This window comes from Notamacropus eugenii, chromosome 6, assembly GCF_028372415.1.
Source record: "Notamacropus eugenii isolate mMacEug1 chromosome 6, mMacEug1.pri_v2, whole genome shotgun sequence".
NCBI classification, from domain to species: Eukaryota; Metazoa; Chordata; class Mammalia; order Diprotodontia; family Macropodidae; genus Notamacropus; species Notamacropus eugenii.
The window spans coordinates 117,283,873-117,290,637 of record NC_092877.1 but is presented as its reverse complement, the minus strand read 5'-3'; the positions used below and the strand labels follow the sequence as shown (position 1 = coordinate 117,290,637).

General features: G+C 40.2%; 1 pseudogene; it reads right to left on the bottom strand.

The window, feature by feature from the left end:
• Nucleotides 1–3,598: 3,598 nt before the first annotated feature.
• LOC140510580 (polyadenylate-binding protein 4 pseudogene) lies at nt 3,599–5,461 on the bottom strand (annotated as a pseudogene).
• Between the last annotated feature and the right edge of the window lie 1,304 nt (nt 5,462–6,765).

The window sequence follows — 6,765 nt, the reverse complement described above, 5'->3', positions numbered from 1 at the left end:
TGTGCACTATTTTACTTTGTCTTTTTTTTACTCTGCCCACACCCCTAGAAGGCAATAATAAAATTTAGATATGTTTCTCTATATCTGTAGATACATACAGATATCTATACATATCTCTATATCTACATATATACATACATATATAGATATATACTTTCTCAAATATGTTCTGCTTCTGATCTTTGTTTTTATGTTTGTGTATAACTGTGGTTTCCTATCTCTCCTGCCCCTCTACTTTAGTTCTACCCCACTACCTTGCCCTCCTATTATTTGCTGACCCCCCCTCCAAGGACCCCTCCACTATCCTCCCATTCCCATAAATCTGGAAACTCTTCAAAGCTCCCTATAATATTAATTATGTTAATGAGAGTTAAAGATCTTCTCCACCCATTAATGAGCCTGCCCATTAAGGTAAGCTTAATTAGGGGAGGTTTGTTTTGTAGATTTGCCCACCCTTTTTGCTAATTTCTAATGAGACAGTGGTTCTCAAGCACTGTGATGCTCTCTGGCTCTGAAAAGTGCACACACACACACACACACATACACACACACACACACACACACACACACACACACACACACACTCTGAGATGAGATTTTGGTTTGGGGATTATTCATTGGAAGAGTTTGTTTGGCTAGACAAGACTCTGTGTAGTTGCTAAGGACTCTCCCCTCCTTCCCTACCCTCTCCTTTGAAAACTAAGATGTTGATGTTTCTCTTTCTGGTAATTACGTATGTATGTAATGGTCAGGCAGTTAGATCATCTGTTGATCTGTAATATATGTATCGCTTATGGTCAGACAATTGGAAGCCCTGACTGTTGGGCCTTATTTCTCTGCTTGTATTTTCTCTGTTGGTATATGTGTTTGATTAAAGTGAATGTTGACCCTAAAAGTTGCATTCCTTTTAGAAAAGCAGATCTAAGAACCTGTACAGCAGGCCCTCCTGTGTATGCCAGGGTCCTTGGTGTTATACCCTCCTTTACTTATTTCTTCATTCTCCTCTCTAAAGATCCCTCCCTTGTCCTCTCCCTCCTCCCTATGCCCCTACCGTTTTATATCTTTTGAATTTAGAGGACTTTTATGCTTTTCTAAATATATATGTATTGTTTCCTTTGAAACCCATCCCTCAATAAAAGTAAGTTACCAGAACTACCAACCCTCCCCCCATCTAATTTTTCTGTATCCATTCATCTGCTTTCACCTCATTTGTATAAAATAATTGCTCTTTTTAGCTGTTCCTAAATGATTTTGCTTTTCAAATTCATATCATACTATTATTCCAATCAATCTTATGAGCTACCTAATTATTAATAAGAATCTTAGGCATACATTTTACATATATAAAAGGCAAATAGTCTATCCTCATGAATCCCTTATAATCAGTCTTTAGTATGTACCTTATATTTCTCTTGGTTTTTGCATGTCAAATCTTCTATTAAGTTCAGGATTTTTTTTTTTTATTTTTTTTACAAATGTATTATTGATAAGCCCCTTTTGTTTTAGTATGGATTAATGTGATTAAAGAAGATCTTCCCCACCCATTAGTGGGTCTGGGAAGTCTTTTAGGAAGGTCCACACCTTTTGTTAAGGAGGCACTGGTTCTCAAGGGTTGTGATGCCCTCTGACTCTAAAAAGTGTATAAAGACTCTGAAGTTTTACTTTGGGGCTTAGCTTTTGGAAGAAGTTTTGTGTGTCAGATGAGCCTTAACATTGCAGGGTATGATATTTTCAACCAGAGTTCCAGTTTTTTTGCTCTTCGATATATTGTGTTGTGAGGTCTCTGATTCTTTAATGTCTCTGCTGCTAGGTATTGTACAATTCTAATTGTGAGACTCTCATATTTAGATTATTTTAATCTTGATGCTTTTAATATTTGGTCCTTGAGCTGGGATTTCTGTAATTTCACTATGATATTCCTAGAGTTTTCCTCATAGAATCTCTTTTAAGGGGTGATCAATGGATTTTTTTTTTTATTTCTACTTCCCACCCTTGTTCAAATGCTTCAGGACAATTTTCTTTAATTATTTCTTATATTATTGTATCAAGATTAATGTTTTGATCATAACTTTCAGTTAGTTCTATTATTTTTATATTTTCTCTTCTTGATCTATTCTCTAAATCTGTTGCTTTTCTTATAAGATCTTTCACTGTCTCTTCTATATTTCCATTATTCATATTTTATTTCTTGATCTCTTAAAATTTCTCTGGCTTCACTTTACCCAATTCTAATTTTCAAGGTGTCATGTTTTTAATTCTGGATCTCCTTTTCTAATTGGTTGACTTTCCTTTCATAAACTTGTTTTTCTTAGATTATTCTTTATTTATTTTTAGTTTTTCCTCCCATCTATGTCATTTGATTTTTAAAGTTCTTTTTTTTTTTTTTAAGATCTTCTATAAATGCTTTTTGGTGCAGGTGACCATTTGACATTTCTCTTTTGGGGGCCTCTTTACTTCAATATCCTCCTTTGAAAATGAACTTCAGTCATCTCTGTTCCCATAATAGTTTTCCATGGTTGGATTCTTTTTCTCTTGCATCTGTATTTTTTTCTGGTAATAGTTTAATTTTTGTAATCACCTCTAGCCCGGAGATATGGGAAATGGTGCCTCTTGCCCCAGATCTTCAGTTCTCCCCTCTATCCTGGAATCAAAGCCAGTCCTCCAACCTCCTACAAGTCCCTACAGCCAAAGGCTTTCTGCCTCACTGCCTTTGCACTCACCAGGCATGTGCTGAATCCTTCTCACCCTCAAGGCTCTTCACAGCACATTTGGGTCTGGCACTCCTTATCAGCACAGGTTGCCTCAATCTTCCCAGGCCAAAACACCCCACTCCCCTCACTATCCCTTGGAAAAAGTTCCTTTGTCTGGGGTGGAGGCAGCCTCTCAAACCAACTAATTACAAGACTGGCCCTTTGTTTTTTAAGCAGCTTGCTGCTTGTTGTGAAAAGGGAAGGTGTTTACTCTTCACTGGGATCAAAATCCTTTCTGGAATTTTTCTTCTGGTCATCTCAAATTGTCCCAGGAAGACCCTGGTTGTGCCCCTATTCTTCTTTATCTCCACTCATGCGTTGTTCACCGTAAGGTGTTATGTTAACTCTTTTGAGGGGGAGAATCTTGAGAGCTTAGAATTTTCTGACCTACTCTACCATCTTCCCAGAATCCTCCCTGCACTTCCTGTTTTTCTTTGGGGTTTTGTCCATAGGTGGGTTTTTTTTTTTTGTGAAGGTTTCACTACTTTATTGAGAAACACTTTTCCAGACTCTGTAAATTGGATGCATGAAATAAAACCAATTTCCAATAACACCAAAACAAAAATAATCAGAAAAGCTTTTTTAGAAGAGAAAAATTAAATAAAATTAAATTAAAGATTAACAGGGTCCAGGCAATACACAAGAAACCTGCCCATTTTGACTGAAAACTTCTTAGGGTTTTAAGAATTGACCTTTCAAGTTGATTTTTCTCCGAAAGAAAACACCTCCAGGATAGCAGCAGCTTCTTCTGCGGTCTCTTGTACAGTCTGTAGTAACTAAAGAAGTCTCCATATGTTGAGTGAACAAACATCTAATGAAGGGGCTAATTTCACTTCAGTTTTTCTGGTCTAAGAGGTAGCAACGACCACGGCCACCTTCTGAGCAGCTTCCTTCTTGGCATGGTGAGCTTTATAACATGGCAACCACATCCTCCACCTTTGACCTGAGGGATTCTGGAGACTCTAGCATGTACAGCAGTTCTGAATTATCAATCTCTAGCAGCATACCTGTAATCTTCCCCACTAAATTATTGTGCATAGTTTGAATCAATGGAAACAAATGTTCTTCCACCATCTGCTTCTGTTCCTGGTGAGGAGCAGTGGCCATCCTGGAAGCGGTCAGGGGCTCCTGGCCTTGCATGTGTACTGTTGGCTGAGGTGTCAGCAAAGGTGGGATAGCTGGATGGGGGCTTCAGACATTTGCAGCATATTTGTAAGGAGGAACAGCTCTAGGTGCAGGGGTAGCTACAGAGGGTCTAGGAGATAAATTTTGCACAGCAGAGGGCACCCCCACTCGCTGAGGTGGAGTAGGGAGACCTCAGGAAGCCTGGGAATTACTGGCTGGAATCAGGTGGGGAAGAGTCCGACATGCCCCAGACTGGCAAATGGCATTTGACATTCCTTGGAAGCCCTGAGGTCTTCCACCTTGCTGCCATTGCAGATTAGGTCTCATCTGGGCTATTTAATTGGGAGCATAATAAAGAGGTCTATTGTGTGCCTGACATGAAGTACCCTCCAGGAGTTGGCTGAAACTGGTTAATGATTGTGTTGCCAGGGAGGGCTCTCATTCCTGCAATATGCTGCATATACTGATTGGTGAGGTGGGCTTTTCTCTCCTCTTTCCTTTGTGCAAGTGTGACGTACAAAGGTTTGGAGCCCACAATGCCCCCATTCATTTCTCTCACTGCATTGGGAGCCTCATCAGGTGAAGAGAAGCAGACAAAGCCAAACCCTTGACTTTGCCCATCTTGAGCATCACCTTGGCACTGGTAATTGATCTAAAAGGAGAAAATGCTTTCCTAAATTTTTCATCATCAATGGTGTCATCTAGGTTCTTAATGTAGAGATTCACCCCCTGGTAGTGGCTAATTCTCTCCTGCTTCAGCTGTTCAAATTTCCCTTTTAATTAAGCCTGGCGTTCAGCTTTCTTCTGGGCCTGGTCTACAAATACCATTTTCCCGTTGATGTCTTTTCCATTCATTTCTTCATCTGCCTTATTGGCATCTTCATGTTTCTCAAAACTCACAAAACCAAAGCCTTTGTATTTTCCACTAGTCAGTCATCACTTTTACACTGAGTTTTTCCTCATCCATGTCATCTCCAAAGATTTTGATATAAACGTTGGTGAATTCCTTAGCTTTGGCACCTAGTTGTGCTTCCTGTTCTTTCCTTAACTTGAATCTACCAATAAACACTTTTCGTTTGTTGAGAAGCATGTCGCTCATCTTTTTGATGGCCCTATCTGCTTGATGGCCCTATCTGCAGCATCCTGGGTCTCAAAGTGCACAAATGTGTAGCTTTAAGAACCATTCTCATCACACACCACCTTGCAGGACAAGATGTCTTCAAATGCTGAAAAAGTGTCATAAAGTGCCTTGTGGTCTATGGATTTTTCCAAGTTTTTAATGAAAACATTCTCAAGTCCTGATTTCCTCAATGAGGGATCCCACTGACACCACATGATATGGATGGGTTTGCCTTTAATTACATCAAAGTTCATGGTATCCAGGGAACGTTCAGCATCTGCCTGTTGTTGGAAGTTGAGGTAGGCATGGCCCAGGGAGTGCCTAGTGATAATGTACATGCAGACCTGGATGGAAAACATGGGTTGGCTAGGCTGAACTTCTCGTACAGCATGGCTTGGGTGCCGTTGGAGTGCAGGTCACCCACATACAGGGAGGCCATGGGGTAACTGCTGGTCGCAGTGTTCATCTCCCCACGCCCCAACACCCCAAGCCCGGCCAGGAGGAATTCTTTCTGGAACCCAGCCAAGGAGAAAAAAAGACAATACTTTTAAATTTTGGCCTTGGCCAAAATTCAGCAACAGACGAGGGGCAAGAGGCAGCGTGAGCCAAGCAGGGACCTCAGGGAAGTGTGTGAACACTGTCCCAGGGCTCATGGGAAGCCCAAGCAAGCACTAGATGGGGCTGCCCCTGGCTTGGCCCTGCAGCAGCCACGGTGGCAGCACACGGGAGAGAATTCACATGGGAGAATCCATGTGGCACGTGGACTTGGGGGAGGGAAGGGGCCAGCACATGACTCAAGGACACTTGGGATGCTACCTGTGTTGGAATGTGCTCTCCTTTTACCTGAATGAGAAGGGCCTTTCTTGCTGATCATTCAAGTGTCTTGGGCTAAAAAACTGTTTCACCCCTTCTTTTGGCTGATTCTTTTGTTCCTGTTTTGGGGTACTATTTTGTGGTTGTTTGGAGGCAATTATGGGACAGTTATAGCTGTTTAATGTTTATCCTGACATCTTGGTTCTTGAAAGTCCCAATTTAGTTTCTTAATAATTACTCCTTTTTTGTCATCCATTAAATTTCATTGCCAACTTGCTTTGTCAACATACACCAGAAATATGCAAGAACATTTTTGTCTTAAAGTCAACTGTGATTCATTGCTACAGTGTTCAAAAACTTCACTTCCCTCAATTTCCATTAACTCATATGTCAATAGTTCAGACAGTCATGATGTTTGTCACCTTGGATATTTGGTTGCTGAAGCAGCCTGCAGCCCTTCCATGTCTTCTTCTGCAAGGTTTATGATTTGCTCTAACTGAAAAAAAAAATCTTTGGGAAGCTAGCTTTCTATAATAAGTTTATTTAAACTTAGCTGGTATTGGGCCCTCTAACAACATATAAGACATTAATAAAAAACATCTGCATACAAAGTCTTGGCAGGACCTTCAGAGCTTTGGTTCCATTGGCATAGCCTTCAAGAATCAGGGGTCATCTCTATGACAAGATGAGATATAAAGGTAGAATTCAAAAGGAAGTCTTTTTCTAATTATCCAAATGCCACAAATTGGCCTATATTCCTTATTTCAACTCATCTGTACATGCCAATATAAGTATTTGAAAACTGAAGATATATTCAAGATCAATATACAGCCCAACAACCAAAAAAATGCAACAGATTGCATTGGTTATATCCATGTTGATTCCCACACTAGTTTTTTTGTTTGTTTGTTTTGTTTTTTTTAACTTCATTAAAACTTTCGGGGAAAGAAAAATCAC